We start from the raw sequence: 19008 nt of genomic DNA, 5'->3' as shown, positions 1-19008 counted from the left end.
CTCTACTGAACAGTTTTATCTGAAGATATTGGCTCAATATATTGGACTCCGTTTGTGAGATTTGTGTTGGGGAAAATTATTATTTTAGTTTAGATAAGTTATGTTTAAAATAGCAATTAATTTTGGGACTAATTATAATAGTTTTCCTTACTTTTTTCCCTCTTCCCCTCTCAACCTTCCCCAAAATAAACCTGATTATTTAGATGTTTCCTTCTTGTTCTTTCTCCTAACAAATCCCACTATAACAGAAAAGATATAGAGAATGTGATGAAGTCAACAAAAGTTAATTAAAAAGCATATTTTAGCAGCAAAGGTCCAGTTAAGTTTTCATAATTTGCATGTTTTTGGAAACTTAATCAATATAGTTCTTTCTACAATACAATACAATACTTTCTCAAATACCACTTAGCAGCCAAGAAATAAAATAGATGAAGTACGTATTTCCTCAGAGAGTGTTTCCAAAGCCAAAGAACTAAGAGGTTGTATACTAGTGAATTCTTCCTGGAATGGCAAATGACCAAGTTACAGGTTAGTTAGGCAGGCAAGTCAAGTCAAAAGAAAGGTAATGGAGCAACAGAATCCAGAGGCATCTAGATACAGGAAGTCATGAAGAAAATGAATAAGGGAATAAAAGAAAGAAGGGAAACAAGCTATGTTTGTAAAGGGAAATTTTAGCATTTAAGTTTTTTTGGGCTGAAGTTATTCCTCTTGATGCTGAGATCCTATCTGCAGCTCTGTTTGTGATTGAAGCACAGTAAAGAAGAAGTTTCTTGGTGCTTGGGCTAGGAAACCATGGAGTGAGAATGAAGGGACGTTGACGTTGAGGTCAATGAGGCAAAAGCATAGTGTTGGGGAGGTACATAAACTAGAGGCTAAAGACATCGAGGAAAGGAACATGTAGTTTAGACAGTGTTCTTTTTATACAAAAAAGAGCTTCAGTATACAACACTAATCTGGAAGCAGCAGCGCCAAAGAGGAGTGAACCTAACTGAAGGGAAATAGTTTTTGTCATAGGAAAGCAAGGATTCAGGTAAATCCCAGTGGTGAGGATATTGCTAGTGTAGAAGGTTATGTTGGAGCATTTGCTCTCAATAGAATAAGGGATTCTTAGGGCAGAATGGAAGAAGTAATAAAGGAGCAGATGAAGATACCACCTGAAGACTGAGTTGGATTGAGATTAGAAGGGGAGAGGAGAGAGTAATGGAATTAATTGGTTTCTAAAGAATGTGGATGACATGGATGATGGATTAAGAAGGTTGGAGGGGTCTTTTAGGGATAGGGAAGGAGAATGAACAAAAACTACCCAATGACACTTAACCTCTGCAGAGAAATTTCTCAGTCTCTGAAGTTTCCTAGAAATGCCACTTTAGGACAAAAGAACAGTACTTGCACCTAGGGGTTCACTTCCTACTTTTTTTGCTGTAAGCCACATTTTCCTTTCAAACAAGGACTATCTCTTCATTGAGACTAATTTAATCAACCTGACTCTTAGTGTTCATTAAAATATCTGTGGATCTTTTACCTAAATATGTGTATTTAGGCACATATATGCATATGCAGACATACATATGTATATATGTGTGTATGTTAGTGTGTATAGAAGTATCTGTGGTATCCACCAATACTTCTACCTTTATATTCTACCTTTAACCTAAATATCAAAACTAAAACCTTTCAGGTGGGTTATGAACAAGCTTGCATATTCAAGTTCCCCACATGTATTGGGCATTTTTATTGTACTCTGTTCTTCACTATATTCTCTTTTGACTACTCTGTTTGATAGCTGTTCAGTTGTCCAGGATGAGTACCTTGTTCTTAAGGTTTGGCTGTATATTTTGATGAGGGGAAGAACTCTAGTCAGTTTTATAATGTATAATAGAATTCTGGAATCCTAAGGCTAGAAGTGATTATCTTATCCATCCTTCTAGCCTCAGGTAGGACTACTTTATGAGTTCTATTTTATTACCAAATCTTTTTACCTTAAGTCTCTCCAAACTCCAATCCATCATCTACACAGGTGTCCAAGTGAATATCTTAAAGTGTAGGTATGACCATCTCAACCCACTATTCAATAAACTCCAATGGCTCCTCATTACCTAAGCAGTGATGGCAAACCTTTTAGAGACCAAGAGTCCAAACTGAAACCCTCACCCCACATGTGAGCTCCCTACTTTACCTCAGACAGGGGAGGGAAGAAGCACTCCCATTGGGCTGCTGGGTAGAGGGGTGGGTGATGTGAGAAATGTTCTTAGGCTCAGGTGGAGGGGGGAAGGGAGCAGTTCCTCTGGCATATTCTGGCACACATGCCATAGATTTGCCAAAAAGGACCTATAGGATCAAATAGAAATTCCTCTGTGACATTAATGCCCTTCATAGTCTAGCTTCATTCTATCTTTCCAGCCTTGATATAAATTACTTATGTTGACATGTAGTATGATCAAATCAAACTAGCCATCTATGTGTTCTTCATAGATGACACTCTACATCTTTTTGAGTTTTCCCTGGCTGACATACCTCATCCTCCCCGTTATACATTCCCTCTCTATCTCTGCTTCTTTGAATCCCTCATTTCCTTCAGGATTCAGTCCAAGTGCCATCTTCTATATGGTCCCCCCAATTATTAATACCTTTATCCCCAAGTTATTTTGTATCTAACATTTATTATGTATAGACTTATACATATGCACACATTTCTACAATTTATGCTTACATTTCTACATTGTAAGCTTCTCAATGGCAGGAGTTATTTGATTTTTTTTCTTTGTTTCTTGTATTCCTAACATAGTGTCTGGCACATCATAGGCACCTAATAAGTTTGATTGAGATGGCCTTATGTTGTTTTTAAAGCCTCCAGCAAAAAAAAAAATTCTATAAATCCCTTTCGTCATTCTTATTAGTAGCTAATAATGGATGTCCAATGTCAGAAATGTCTACCTCAGGTGTAATATCAACTTTTCCTGTGGCAGCTTAATTTCAATTTCAATTCAAGTCAACAAATATTTACTGAATACCTGTTAGGTATCCAGTGCCATGAGAGAATACAGAAACATATTAAGATTTCTTTGATGGAGTTTCTGGATTGGTAGATCAAATTTCACCTAGATTAAAAAAAATTTGACAAAAAATTTCTCATACTATTCTTGCCAAGAGGAATATGGGCTAGACTATAAAATAATTAGGCAATTTCAAAACTTGTTGAATAACCAGACTCACAGAAATTTAAAGGTCACTATTTTGAGATAAACTAAGAATAGCTTAGTGGAGTATCTCAGGGGTCTGTGCTTGACCCTGTGCTGATCAGCAATTATATCAATGTCTGGGGGATACACATAGATGGCATGTTTATCAAATTTGTAGATGATAGAAAGTAGTGAGGGATAGCTAACCTATTGGAGGCTGTCAGGATCCAGATTAATGTTGATGGAGCAGAGCAAGAGTCTGCAAATTATGACCCAGTAGGTCAAAATTGGCTTTCCACTTGTTTTTTTGTGCAGTCCAAGAGCTAAGAATTGTTTCCATTCTACCTTTAGAGTAAATTGGGCTAAATTTAGTAAAATATATTGGGTTAAAACTAGGAAAATGCATTTTAATGGTGAACAATATAAAGTCTTACAGTTGAGTTAAAAAAAAAAAAACTTCATAGGTATGAATTAGAGGAGACCATTAGACAGGAGTTTGTCTGAAAAAGAAAAAGATCTGAGTGTTTCAGTTTACTGTGAGATCTGTATGAAAAATGGCAACCAGAACATTTTAATATAATCTGAAGCTTCCCTGAGAGGGTGCTAGCTATACTCTGTCTTAGGGAGACCACATCTGGAATATTATATTCTGTTTTAGAGACATACATAATAATTATATATAACATTATTCCAGATATATAACATACTATAACAATATATAATCGAATATTTTAGAATTAGAAAGTCATCATCACAGAAGTGCAATGAGGATGGTGAGGAGGCCAAAGATTGTATCATCCAGGGGAAAGTTGAAGGAATTAGGGAGGTTTAGGCTAGAAAAGAAAGAATATAGAGGAGATAGAATAGCTTTTTCAAGTATTAGAGGTATTTTATAGAAAAGAGATTAGAGAGACTACACAAAGGGAAGAAGACAAAGATAGGACATAGAGACATCAGGAAATAGAGGCAGAAATTCAAAGCTGAACTCAGGTACTTAACAGTCATATAATGCTGGGCAAGCCACTTAACTTCTATATGCCTCAGTTTCTTCATTTGTAAAAAAGGGGATAATAATAACACCCGCTTCCCCAAATGATGAGGATCAAATGAGATATTTATAAAATATGTTGTGAATCATAAAGTTGCTAAATATATTATAACTTCTATTATTAATATTTGACACTGTTATTATTGATATTACTATTATTGTTGCTTAAAGGAACTTTGGAAACATAAGACCACAGTCAGGAATTTAATGGGAATCATAAAGAATTTTCTAGCTTTTTCAGATAGCTGTTTGGGAACAACAGACCTTGGGTCAGCACCAGACAAAAGGAATAAAAAGAACAAAGCATTCTTACAGGAGGCATTCTGATAATTCTTGTTGCCTCTCTCCCTAGGTGTCATAAGCCAAAGCCTTGGATGAGCACTGAAATCGATGAGCTGGCCTCAAGCCACTGCCCACTGAAGCAGAGAATAGATGGACCTGAAGGGCTCTCTGTGATCCAGGAGGTGGCAGCAGAAAGCATGTCACTATCTAGAAGATTAAAACTGATGCTTGGGAGAGACCGTGCTAACCTAGTCTGGAGAGGGGACATAATACAGAACAGGGGAGAACAGAATCATGACCTAACCGGATGATTTTAACAGTTCATCAGGGAGAGAGATTTGAAGGATGCTGGCCCTACTTGTCCCTATTTGTCTCCTCTTCAGGTTCATGTGTCTCCTCCATGGGTGCCTTTCATTTGTTTTCTTGTCCCACATTTCCTGGTCATGCACACTATTTGCCCTTTTCCTCTGCTGATGTGGGAACCTATGGGAGAGAAGAAGATCATTTTTATCCCAGAGTTGTTTGATGAAGTCTTTTGGTTTTAAAAAAAAAAAAGAGCATTCATCTTGGTGGACTTGCCCCTATTACTAAGTCACAGTGGATGGAAATTGTAGCTAGGTTGCACATAAGAAACAATTTCCTAATGGGGGTATGTAAAAGTGGGAATGGGCTGTCCTTGATGGCAATGAGTTCTGCCATCTTTGGAGCACATCAGAGATTCCTTTTCATAAATGGTTTGAATGCAATGATCCTAGAGGGTCCTTTATAATTCTTAGATTGTGTTGTTGCATGAATGTTTCAGATCATCCCTGAGGTTATTTCCATCTCTGAAAATCAATTATTCTGTAGATATTCCACCATAAATTATTCACACATTCTGAGAGAGCAGGGGCTGTCCATGTGATTCTCTTTGGAGATTACTTAATATAGTGCCACATATAGGCTTAAATGCTTTTTGATAGTGATTGGGATGATTACATAAGACCATTTTGTTTTGTAATTACTTCTTCAGCCTGAATCAAACTTTTTTATCTTTTCATATGATTATGCATCTGCAATGTTTCTCATATTCCTTCTCTCCTCTCTATTTATCCTGCCAGCACCCTAGCACAAGTCCTTGTTATCCACTTGCTTTTCAGTCATGACCTCATTGGGGGTTTTCTTGGCAAAGACTCTGGAGTAGTTTGCCATTTCCTTTTCCAGCTCATTTTACAGATGAGGAAACCAAGGCAAACACCTAACAATCTTGCTTTCTTTCACAGTTGTATTCTTCCCCATTTTTAATTTGATGATATCCAACTCAAATGGGGGCCACTAAATTGTAAATAAGCATACCCATTGACTTAAAAAAACACATTAACATTATCTATATTCTATTAAAATTTCATATTTGTTTATTTATTTTGTTCAATATTTCCCAAACAAACAATGGATATGAAACATACTTTAAGACTTAACTAGTTCAATTTTCAGCAGCATTGATTAAAAAAAAAACCTAGAAGGAGGGAGATTGTCATGTTCGGTAGCTAGATGGTGAAGGGATCTTCCTGAGTTCAAATCTGTTCTCAGACACATACTAGCTGTATGACCTCAGTCTTGCTACTAAACCCTGTTGGCCTCAGTTTCCTCATATATAAAATGAGCTGGAGAAGGAAATGGCAAACCACTCCATTATCTTTGCCAAAAAATCCCAAACGGCATCATGAAATGTTAGATACAATTGAGAGGAATGAACAACAATAAATTCTATTGTCATCAGGTCATTTCTGTATCATGTTCAGTTCCAGATGCCATTTGCCAGTGATGCTTAATTCTTGTTCAAGTAGCAGGGAGGCCTCTGAGTGAGAGTTTATGATCATTACTGGAGAGGAGCCATTTTTTCCTGTTCTCAGGAACAAATGAAAGCAGGTATTAATGAACAGCATCCTCTATATGATAATTGTCTCCATTTAGAGACATCTCAATTTAGGAAGGAAAGCATTGACTCTGGAGGTGGAGGGTTTGGGTTTGAATCTTGTCTCTTATGTTTACTACCTCTGTGATATTGAGTACATTCTTAACTTCCCTCAGCCTCAGGCTTTTCATTTGTGTAAAATGAAGGTGTTGGACTAGATGGCCTCTGTACAGTAGGGAGCAGCCTCCTCCATTTGGGTGAAAGGCCAGAAAAAATGGTTTTCCTACTTGTTTATCCTGAAACCCCTACCTGACTTTTCTGCTGATCATCCACAGCTACGTAGGCCAGTTGGAAGAGAAGGAGAAAAGGTTTGGGTGGGAGCAGAGGGAGAAGAAGTGGAGAGAAGGGAAGAGAGGAAGAGAGATGAGAAGGGATGAAAAGGGAATCCCCAGCCTTCTTTTACTGTCTTCAGATCCGAGGAGGCATTTTCTGATAAGACTCACATTGCTCAATATCTGAAAAGCTCTACATTTCTAAAACTTAGTTTTTTCTCTTCTAGTCAGCTCTAAAGCTCTGATCCAATATATGTTGCAAATGGAGGTAGGAAACTGCTCTTTGTACCAGTTTAGCCTATAGAACAAAGCCAGAAGGAGCCTTCTTGATCCCTTGAAGTCAGTGCTCTTGCTGGTGGGCCAGCTTTATCTAGGGAACTAATGCCTCTTCTTTTACCTACGGTGGGGTTGAGAGGTAAATAATCACAAATAATCACCTAAGGTATACACCAGGCTATTTGAGGCTAGCAAGCTAATCCTTTAAGCAGGGGCAGGATGCTGAGGAAATACATAAGCAGCTCACCAGAGACATTTCCTGTGTCTTTATAGCATATCTCACTGTACTTTAGCTGCTTTGATGACCTGACAAAAAGCCAGACAGGGAGCCAGAGAAATGGAAATGAGCCATGGGGAGCACAGCTTTCAGTGGCCCTGTGGGGATGAGGATGAAGCCTTCAACTCTTAACCTCCCTGACTTCTGTTCTTCAGGCTTCAGGGAAGATGACAGCCCAATCAATTCTAGGCTTCTTGCATTGATCCAAAAGGGGGGCAACTGAATCAAAACCAAGGAGGAACAGAATGCACTTGGAAACTTCCTAGGGAAAACTACTCAGAGTCTACATTTCTGCTCATTACTGAATTGCTGGTATCAAAGACTGAGCCTTTTGCAGAGGTAGAGGAAGAACAATAATCATGGCAGGAACATCAGAACCTTCATCCAGGACAGGAATATTTAGAGGAAACTAATAGCTATGAAACTCCTCTGGAGTCAGTACTAGTTGCTTTGTAAAGGTGGAGCCTGGTGGCAGGATGAAGAGAACATTTGAGAAACAGGTACCTATGGGCATACCTTGGGCTCTTTTTGCTTGGAAAAAATTGCTTTCGTATCTTTCCAGGGGAAATGACCTTGAGACCAAGGAAAGGATGAAAAATTCTCCTTCTCTGAACCTGTCAGGCTGTTTCTCAAGTCCTCTAAATTCTATCCAATACTTTGACACATTTTTATCGACAGGATATATGACAGGAACTGCTAAGCACTGGGGATACAAATAAGAAAAAGATAGTTCCTGCTTTCAAGGAACTTATAATCGAATGAGGAAAGACAATATATGAAAGGAAACTGGAAAGGAGAAAAGAGGAGAAACAGAAGATCAAGTATATGAGGGCATCTTGTTCATTGGAATTCGAACTAAGGAGAGCTTCAAATGTAAAGTGGAGAGTAGGTTGGAAAATTCATATCCCTGTCCCCTCTAAAGGAAGGTGTTGGGTGGAATTTTGTGTTCTACCCTCCAGCTCTCCAGTTAAAGGAGAGAGGAGACTGAGGGAGCTAGATGGTGTTGAGTATGTGAAGCTGAATTAAACCTCATGATGGAGATTTTAGGTAATTGGCTTATCCAAGACTGGCATCTTGTTACTTGGTGAGACCAGTGGTTGGTGATTGGGGTCTAGTGTCTACTGGGGTATCTGGGCATATCTCATAAAACAATTTACTAACAGAACTGGAAAAAGCAGTGGACCTGAAATCAAAGGAGCTAGATTTTGGTCTCTACTCTGACCTTTACTGTGGGCATTTGTTTGTCAGTCAACAAACTTATTAAGGGCTTATTATGTTAAAAATGGTAGAAAATCAAAGAAAAGCAAAAATGCTGTCCCTGCTCTCAAGGCTCTCTTGTTCTGATGGGGGACATAACATTCAAACAACTGTATGCCTATCAGAGATATGGGGGGTATACTTTGGGGGTAATCTCAGAGGGAAGAAGTGATAAGGAAGAGGATCAATAGAAGCTTACTGAAGAAAGTGGGATTTGTGCAGTCCTTGAGGAAGGTGGGGAGACCAGTCGGCAGTGGTGAAGATAGAGAACGTTTCAAGGAATGGACATAGCCTTTGAAAAAAAGTCAGGAAATGGACAATGAGATGCAAAGACCAGCAAGGAGGCAAATTTTGTTCATAGTCAAGCATAGAGTAGGAAGTAAGGTATAAGAAGCCTGGAAAGGCAGGAAAGGGCCAGGTTCATGGGTCTTTAAAAGTCAGACAGAGGATTTCATATTTGATCCTGGAGGTAACAGGGAGCCTCTGGAATTTACTGAGTATGAGGGAAGATGATATCATTTCCTCTTCTGTAAAATGAGACTATTGGATCTTGAGTTTGGGTGAGAGAATCAAATGTAAAAGAAGGGAATCATTCAGCAGCTGGGAAGTTTGAAAACTGGAGGTAATTGTTGAAGGAGTCTATAGAAAAATGAGAAGGTGCACCAGAGGGCAACAAGGTTGGGAATGAGAAGAGATTTTCTCTCCTCTTTCTATATGCCAACTTTGTCTTTAGAAGAATCAGACAAGTTGGAGAGGTTTGCATCCATCTGGGAACACACTCCAGACCAATATGGATCCAGAAAGGCAGTCACTGATAGGAGGAAGTTGCTTCAAAAACCATGATCCCTAGAAATTAAGGACAGTTAGCTATGAAGAATACTAGACCCTAGGAACTCAACATAAGGAACCCAGAAAGGAAGAAAAGAATTCTAGACCCAGTAGCACCAGGAGTTATGAATTTCCTTTGCCACACATGAATCCTACTTGGTATAATTACCATTGTAATCTCAATTCTAGCCCACTCTTCCTGTGGACATTGTGTGTATTTGTGGGAGAGCGTGTCTCAGGAAGGAATGTTTTCTGATTGTTGTTATTGCTGTGCCATTTGAGCAAATGCCTTTGTTAAGAGCTAAAATAAAGAAATATAAATAAAAATGAGAGAGCTGAACATTTCCCACCTAATTGTACTTCTCTAGATTTCTCCATCATGTCTCAGGAACATTATAATCCTAAAGATCACCAAAACCCTGGAACCCACACCTAAGTATGTAGCAGTGCCCACAGACGTCTCTGCCCCTTCCCAGCTAAATAGCCCCTTCTATTGACCTAATACTAATATGTCCTAAAGAAATAAGTAAGGAATAATTCAGGGAGGCAGGGAGGCAGGGAACTGTGCTCTGCTTTGAGAGTCCAATAAACTCCCTTCAGGGATCTGAGATGGTTTGCTGCAGGTGGAGGGAAGCAATAGTTGTGTATCTGGTGAGAGAATAGCAATGCTTGGAGAAAGAAGTAGGGTCTTCATGGGTGGCTTCAGGGATCCTTAAGCCTTCCCCAAAACTGGACTTTTTAGCTTCAGATCCCAAGGCAGAAGACCAAGAGGTTCTCCAGAATCTTCTCAGTCAACTGTTTTCCTCCCAGAAGTCTCTCCTCCTCAAATGTCACTCAACTTCTTTTAGTGCCCATCTAAAAAAAAAAATTCCAAATCTCCCTGCCGCCATCCTAACAAGTAGTATTCACTGTTCTCTCTCTTATTGGAGGATAGAACAAGGTGGCATAGTGGATAGAATACTGGGACTGAATACAGGAAGATCTAAGTTCAAATCTAATCTCAAACATTTATTAACTGTGTGACTTCGGCAAGTCCCTTAACCTCATTTTGCCTCAGTTTTCTCATCTGTAAAATGAAGATTGAAAATTGAGCCTACTTCCCAGGTTTATTATAAGGATCAGGATAATAGAAAAGTTCCTAGCTCAGGATCTGGTACACAATAAATGCTATATAAATGTTAAATATTATCATTATCCTTCCAGAACCTTCATTTAAGGAGAATTCTCTGGCCAGCTATCTCATTATTCCCTATCTGACCACTCTTCTCTGGACTTCTCCATCATGCTCTGTTGCTGAGTACCTTTCCCATTTCTTCAGATTCTTTTCATGTATTATCTTCCCTCATGAGAATGTAAGCTCCTTGAACGGAGGAATGACTTTTCTTTTTGTTTTTTAGTTGTATTCTCAGCACTTAGCCTAGTATCTAGAACATAGTAAGCACTTAAATACTTGTTGACAACTTGATCAAGGTAAATTTTAAGGTTCCTTCCAGTTTTTAATAGTTTGTGAGTCCATGAGATTTATTTGGCACCAATTCTTTTTTACTGTCATTTTCTTTATTTTTTAAATTCTATTTTAATCAAACCACAAAAGTAGCATGCATTTCTGACCTCCATCAGTTTAGTATTAGTTTTCTTCTGAAAATTTTTGTATTATGTTTTTCCAATTATGTGTAATGACAATTTTAACATTCTTAGAAAAAAAAGTTGAGTTCCAAATTCTTTCCCTCCCTCCCTCCTTTCCTCCTCTTCTTCTTTCATGAGAAGGTAAGTTATTTGATATCAATTATACATATGCACTCATACAAAACATTTCCATATTACCCATGTTGAGAAAGAAAATACAGAACTGCCTCTTAAAAGCAAGAAAAAGAAAGCTAAAAAATGTATGCTTCAATTTTTATTCAGAAACCATTAACATTTTATCTTTTGATAGCATTTTTCATCTTAAGTCCTTTGGAATTGTCTGGATTATTGTATTGCAGAGGATAGCTAAATTATTCACAGTTGATCATCATACAATTTTGCTATTACTATATGCAATGTTCTCCTGCTTCTACTCACTTCACTCTTCATCAGTTCACATAAATCTTCCCAGTTTTTTTTTTTAAGCCACCTTGTTCTTCTTAAAGCACAATAGTATTCCATCAGAACGAGTACTGTCCAATTGGTGGGTGTAAGGGGCAGAAATGTAAGGGGTTGGACTACATTATTTAAGAGGATGGTTGCCAGGAATTTAATCAATTCCAAATAATTTTTTACTAATTTATTTATAAAATATAGAAAGAGTGAAAGTAAGAAAATCAGAGAGAGGATAGTGTAAGATATCTAACCTACACACTAAGTATTTTGCTCCAGCCCCTGACTCAACCCAGGCAGAAATAATTAGTCCTCAGCCAGAGGGGCTCAGCCTTGAGCCCAGGTCTGGGAGATGAATAAACAAGAACTTCAGTCATGAAGCCTCTCTCAAGAGGGGAAGCCTCTCCTGAGGCTACTCCCTTCAGAAAATCTGGGAAAGGAGTCAGCCTTTTTCACTCACCCCATGAGGTAGTTCAAAGGGAGGGATTTAAGAACAGTCTCACCAAGTCTAAGGTCTTAGGTCCAGTAAGTTGATTCTTCACCAGCCTCCAATTCGAAATCAGAACTCCAAAGTATGAAGAACCCCTCACAGGAAGTTGTAACTCCTTTTAAAGATGCCTCTTCGCGTCACTTCCCATGTCTTCCGCTACTTTTCCCTGGACAAATTAGAGTCTATAGTTTTGCTTAGGACTGCCTGGGGCCAGTGAGTGGTTTCTGATTCATCACCCACTTTCACACATGTGGGTCACAGACCTCCCCCACTCAAGGGTAAGTGGGGTATATATGCTTTTGGTGATTAAATCTAAAAATGGACAGGGGAGAGTTAATCCCATCTTCACATGGGTCTCCATTTAATTTCCTATTCTTTGCCTCCATAAAAAGATCTACTACAAATATTTTTGTATAGATGGGTCCTTTTCCCTTTGACTCAAATTCTTCCAGAAATTAAAGTTGAGTTGAAATAAGTTCACCTTCCCTTGTGACCATGGTCAAGTTGATTTCCCCTTCAGGGCCTCAATTTCCTTCTTTGTAAAATGGAATTGGGTTAGATTTTTCTCTAGGGTCTCATCCAGTTCTAACATTGTCATCATATTTTGGCCTGGGATGGGGAGAAGTGATTTTATGCCCTCTTTTAGTCTTCCAGAATCTATCTGTTTGTAATAGGGGCTACCTTTCTACCCCAATCAGACAGGCTTGTTAAATGCTAAGTGTGAAGATAAAACTGATATTATCACCAAGTTAAAATAAGCAACTGTCAGATGGTCTGCTTTCTCTACCATGGGGGCATCTGCCCCCCTTTTGGTGGCTCAAGATCTTTTCCCAGGAGAGCTATATCCTATGGCCTCTGTACCCTTATTCCCTTGGGGCAATATTCACTCCACTTCCTCAGGAGACCTTTTGGGTCATTTACATAAATGAAAAAGCCTTTTAGTTATGACTCTGTATAAAGACAAGTCAGAGAAAGGGGGGCAGTGAGAAGAAAATTTAACTGTCTTTGTCTTCCTCCAGCTGGAGATGATCTCCTCAAATTTTCTTGCCTAACTCTATACCTTTCCTTTTTTAAAAAATATATTCTACCTTGTTTAAATTTATGTAAATGTCCAAATCCCCCTATTAGACTATAAGCTTTTGGAAGGCAGGGACTATGTTGGGTTTTACTTTTGTATCACTAGCACCTGTCTCTCCCAGATCCTATCTCTTTTACCACCCACAAACCTTCTCCATTACACTTTGCACCATTGCCTTACTAGAGGCATGGAGATGGGCATTATCAGCTTTTGAAGGTTGTTTCTAATCCTATTATCCCATTAGCATTTTGCCTCTGGATGTTGCCTGTATTATTATTTTTTTTTAAATTAGAAAAACTTCCTTACTTTCTTAGAATTGATACTAAATATCTGTTCCAAGGAAGAAGAATAGAAGAACTAGATAACTGGGGTTAAGTGACTTGCCCAGGGTCACACTGCTAGGAAGTATCTAAGGCCACATTTGAACCCAAATGCCTCCTGTCTCAATGGTTGACTCTATCCACTGAGCTACATAGCTGCTCATGTTGCCTATTTTCTTTAGGACCTCTAATGGTTTCTTCCTACAACTTCACTGATGGGTGGGGCACTTCTTTGGATGTGTGATGCCTGCACAGCATTAGACAGCCTCTACAAGCTTTGAAGACAGGCTCTAAGCAGTTAAGACAAGAGGTTTGTGACCTCACAGACCTTGGTACCTCACCATCTGCAAGAAAGATGTGGGTACTGGCTTAGAACAACTCCCTAGGGTTATGGGCTTACAGTTGCATCTACATAGAAGAGATAACAGGAGAAGGAAGGAATTGATGAGGCAAGAAGCAGACAGCTTGACAGAGGTGCTAAGGGGTGCTAAGCTGAAGAAGTATTTTTAGACCCTTGGTATGAAGCAGAAGAAGGGTGGAGATTATTATGAATTATTTCTCAATGGAAATTGTATTAACATTGGAGCCACATGAAGTCAGTCATTCATCCATTCATCCCTTTCCTACATTGTCCAACTCTTGCCTGGTTTTATCAGGAAATCTGCTCTCAGAGACTTCCTGGAGGAGAAAGGTCAGAATACAAAGCCCTGAGGAGGAAGATCTGAGTTGTTGCTGAACACAGTTGAACATAATCTTTTTCACAAAAAGATACACATGGGAAAGGGAGGGGAAGAATACTCTCATAAGAAGGAGAGGAAGAGAGTGCTAATAGGTAATACTTAAACCTTACTCTCAGTGAAATCAACACTGAGAGGGAAGAGCATCTAGATACATTGGGATCCTGAATTCCATCTTATCCTACAGGGTAATGGAGAAGGGGAAACTAAGGGGGGTGGGTTAGGGGTGAGGGTGTACAAAAAGGGAGTGAAGGAGAGGGGGGAGGGAACTTAACAGACCCTAAAAAAAAGAAGGGAACAAAAAGGGAGGGACCAGAAAAGGAAGCATATCAAGAGAGGGGATTAGGGGGATTGGTTAAAAGTAAACCACTGGTTTCAAAGGATATAGCAAAAGAAGAAAGGACAGAACTAGGATAGGATATCAAAATGCTAGGGAATTCACAAGTGACAATCATAACTTTGAACATGAATTGGTTGAACTCACCCATAAAACGTAGATGAATAGGAGAGTGGATTAGGATAGAAAATCCTACCATATGTTGTCTACAAGAAAGAAATATACTGTTCTTCAGAGGGAGGGTCTAGTCCCTTGGTGACCTGCCTTTGACATTCTGAGTGCTGTTTGATATGGGCTAGATCTTAGGTAAACCACTCTACCTCTATGTCCTCATGTTGTTTATCTGTATAATAAGGGGGTTAGACTTCATGACTTCTAAGCCTCTTCTAACTCACAGACTCCATAGTCTTAATGTGGGCAGATCATGGTGTAGCTCTTCCTCTCATAAACACTGTCATGAAAACTTGATGGGATTGGATTGCTATGGATATGCATGTACTATCAAGCTTGGTAATATTTTTGCTAGTAATTTGGACTTTTAGTAATTGAAACAACCCATGGAATAATGCTTTTTTTTAATTGAAAAAATATTTAATTAAGAATATTTTTCCATGGTTACATGATTCATGTTCCTTCCCTCCCTTCCTACCTCCTTGCCCCCAGTCAAGGCACAATTCCCCTGGGTTTTACCTGTGTCACTGATCAAGACCTATTTCCATATCTTGATATTTGCACTAGAGTGATTGCCTAGGGTCTACATGGAATGATGTTTTTAACTGTATGTTGTTTTTTTAAATTTTTAACCAATTTTTTCTTTTTTATTCTAAGCTTAAGGAATATCAAATAGAATGAAGACTTTCAATGGAAAAAATAGTATAGAAAAAGGGATTTACACATGAAAATGCAAATTTCTATTATTTACTACTTACCTACTGCATATAATTTTAATGGGAATTTGATGTTAATAGTACTACTAGATAATTACTTGTGATGTTAGGATAACCATTTTTTCTGTGTAGTGTACTGGTATTCATTATATTACTTATGATGCATATTTGTAAATATTATGTATCCCTCAAATGATTTTACCTGGTAAGCAAAATTTTTGGCTGCAAGGAGAAATGCAACTTCCTGCTCTTGGAGATGTTGCCAGGGAAATATGGCCAGTTTGTGTTGGGATGGGGGAAAGTTAGTGTCTGTATGAAGGTATATTATTTTTTTGCCCAGAGTTCTCCAAGCTTTTATTTTAAACCTTGGGCAGAGTTTCCTTCTGCTGACAAACTATACAGATAAAATGCAGAGAAGCCATATGGAAAAGTGGGGAAAGATGTGATTGGTCAGGATAATGATAGTGGCTTGGAGCAAAGAGCTTACTGGGAATCAGAAGCTTCAGAGTAAGACTGCTGGCATTTGGTCTACAGCATTTTTCCTCCCCCTATTTCCCTAGAGTGGACAAACCTTACTTTCTGGCTATTTACTTCCCATTTCTTTTAGCAGTAAAAGTAGAAAGTCATCATACTACACCACCATGACCTACAAATAGAAGCCTCTTCCTTCAGTTGTTCATTTGCATTTTTTAAGAAAATATTTTATTTTCCCAAATTACACAAAAAAACAATTTTCAACATGTTTTCCAAACTTATAAGATCCAAATTATCTTCCTCCCTCTTTCTCCTCCCCTTCTCCTGGAGAGGGGGGTAATTTGATATGGGTTATACATGTATTACATAATAATATTGGCCATTGTTGTAAGAGAATACTCATATAAAACCAAACCCCCCAATAAATACACAAAATAAATGAAAAGTTGTATACTTTAATCTATATTTCAACTTCAACAGTTCTTCCCCTGGAGGTGAACCTTGTACTAAATCTTTCATAATTGTCCTGGATCATTGAATTGCTGAGAATAGTCAAGTTTTTCACTGGTGATCATTGTACATTATTGCTGTTACTGTGTACAATGTTCTCCTAGTTCTCATTTGCATTTCCATTTTACTGAAATGGTGAGTTGAAATGTCAACTAAAGCCTATGGCCATTTATTATGATTTGTGTTGAAGCATCTATATGCATGGTTTGGGACTGAGAGAGGGATAGTAGCCCAAAAGGGAGAGAAGATCTTTAGTTGGGGATGAGACAGAGCAAGGGCCTCCTAGGGAGGGAATCTCTTAAATATTAATCACCTCTGAGGTATTCATGCAACAAACTACTTATGAAACCAGGGGTAAATAATTTACCAATGAGACATCAATAATAGTAAGATATGGAGGCTGATGTTTCTTTTCAGGTGTATTACATTTGTCATACAGCATCAAGTCAATGACCCATTTGGGCTACAATATTTTAGGGGTTTCCCACATTAGAGGAAACAGGGAGCCAGGTGACCATTAGCAACCTGGGCTCTTACAAAAACATGTAGACATAAGGAAATGCTGGGTTCTTTTCCCAAAAACATCAGTATAAAGAGTTTTTAGTGTGGGCTTTAAAAAGTGATTCCTGAAATGTGTGGATGTAATTCAAATATAGGAGTACTAACCTGGTCAGGAAGACTCATCAGGGACAACAGAATTTATTTCCTCTTGGTACCCTTAGTCCTAAAACCAGAGAAAGCCAGACATAATCTCAACTCTGAACCTTGAAAAAAATAGCCCTTTAAGATCTGGTCCCACTGAAAAATTGTGGTAGAATAGAAAGGGCACTGGATTTTTAGTCAGAGGATCTGGGTTGAAATTCTGACTCCACCATTTACTAATTATATGATCTTGGGTAAGTCACTTCACTTTGATGTATCTCATGTTCCTAATCTGTAAAATGAGCTATCAGCTCTCAATCCCATGTTCCAAATCCCCAACAAATGGTGGGATTATTGTCCAATCATCTCCCCCTTTTCTCCAGTGAAGATTTTTGCCCATTTGGGCCCTTCTGAGATATCACAGTTTTAGATGAACAGAGGATCCAGATGGCAGAGCCCGGATGGAGTTGCATTGAGATGAGTCTGGGCTTGTGGAAAGCCTACCACCTCTGGAGGCCAATCTCTAGTTGGCTCATTCTCAACTGGAGATGAAGCCAGAACCAGATAGATCCTGATAATCAACAAGGGAGGAATTGGCTAATCTTTACCTACTCACTCCAGGGAGAACTCTACTCTCACCAAAATGTGTAGTGCTGTTGAAGGGATTCCCCATATGTCATAAACTTAACTTGATTCAGTGACAGAACATTGGCTTCTAAAGTTCAGATGATTTGTTCCCAGCTGTGGGAGCCAAAGAGAAATTGTGAACAGTGGCTGACAGATTGCCTCCAAAGTGACTTTCCAGTCCACCTCCTCAAGAGTTTCCCCCTACTCCTGAAGGTTTTTCTTCTTGCTGAAATGACATAAATATGGGAGAATATTATCTTTCAGGGAAAGGAAAAAAGCAGTAAATTGCAGAAGTCATGGTTGGGTTTTCACCAGGAAAACCTAAACAGAAAAATTAATAAACCAAACATTTAGGGAAAATGACCAGTAGAGAGAGTTCTGGCCAGGATATGGGAGACATGTTGCCCTTTAAGTTTGGCCTGAAGGCTAAGAAGATCAAAGTTGAGAACATCTGTCCTGCATCTGTTTCTGCTTCTGTCTCTGTTGCTGCCTGTCACATTGATTCCATTTCTTTGTGAGGGTCAACCTCAAAGCAAGACTGCGGTGAAACCATTTCTAGGATGTCAGTGCCTTTATTTTAAGAGCGAGTGGTATAAATAATCAATATAAGACAGAGATAAGGAGAGTGTCTGCGGGAATGAGAATGAGGGGGATTGTCTACAGCCTCTGTCCTGCCCTGTTCTCTTGTGTATCCAACTTGATTAAAATCTGAGGAGGGAATAGGAAATGAATTAATGTCTGTTTTATTAGGAATGACCAGCATTCTTGGGGATATGAATTCTGTGCGGCATAAGACTCTATGAGAGGAAGCTAGGTGGCTCAATGGATTGAGAGCCAGGTCTAAATATGGGAGGTCCTGGGTTCAAATGTGGCCTCAGGCATTTCCTAGCTGTGTGACTCTGGTCAAGTCACTTATCCCTGCCTAGCCCTTACCACTCTTCTTCTTTTGAAACACAACATAATATTGATTCTAAGACTGAAAGTAAGGGTTTTTAAAAAAAGACCATATACACTATCCCCAACAGCAGAGGGGTTCCTGTGATCCCTATTCTTCCTGTCTCCCCAATTCTACCTAGGAAATCCTTCCTGGCACCTTTTCTTAATTTATTGTTTTTCTACAAGCATCTCTTTATCTGGCATTACATTAAGGAGGTCAAGTAGCATTCCCATTTAACGGATGAGATCACAGAGGCATGGAAGGGAAAGCATTTTGCCCAGAGTTGCTCAGCAAGTCACTGGCACAATGATTACTGAAATTTGGGTCTCCTGATTTACATAAAGTTCCAGGCTATTTGTTGTGAGATCTTACTGCTTCTTATGAATCTTTCTCTTCTCTATGGATGGCACAGCTCACAGAGTGGGTGACCCTAGGGATGTAGTTTACAACTCAGTCCAATTTGTTCGATAGGCATGTTTTAGTGCCTGGCATATAGTAGGAGCTTTAAAATGCTTAT

General features: G+C 38.9%; 1 long non-coding RNA gene across 1 annotated transcript; it reads right to left on the bottom strand.

The window, feature by feature from the left end:
• Nucleotides 1-4416: 4416 nt before the first annotated feature.
• On the bottom strand, nucleotides 4417-14799 carry LOC130458887 (uncharacterized). The gene is made up of 2 exons (XR_008918256.1): nucleotides 14562-14799; nucleotides 4417-4992 (listed from the first exon to the last, which is right to left on the bottom strand). It is a non-coding gene; the product is annotated as an uncharacterized LOC130458887 (long non-coding RNA).
• Nucleotides 14800-19008: the final 4209 nt, after the last annotated feature.

The sequence above is a fragment of the Monodelphis domestica genome, chromosome 4, assembly GCF_027887165.1.
Source record: "Monodelphis domestica isolate mMonDom1 chromosome 4, mMonDom1.pri, whole genome shotgun sequence".
NCBI classification, from domain to species: domain Eukaryota; kingdom Metazoa; phylum Chordata; class Mammalia; order Didelphimorphia; family Didelphidae; genus Monodelphis; species Monodelphis domestica.
Note: the sequence above shows the minus strand (reverse complement) of the source record. Positions and strands in the feature narration are given on the sequence as shown.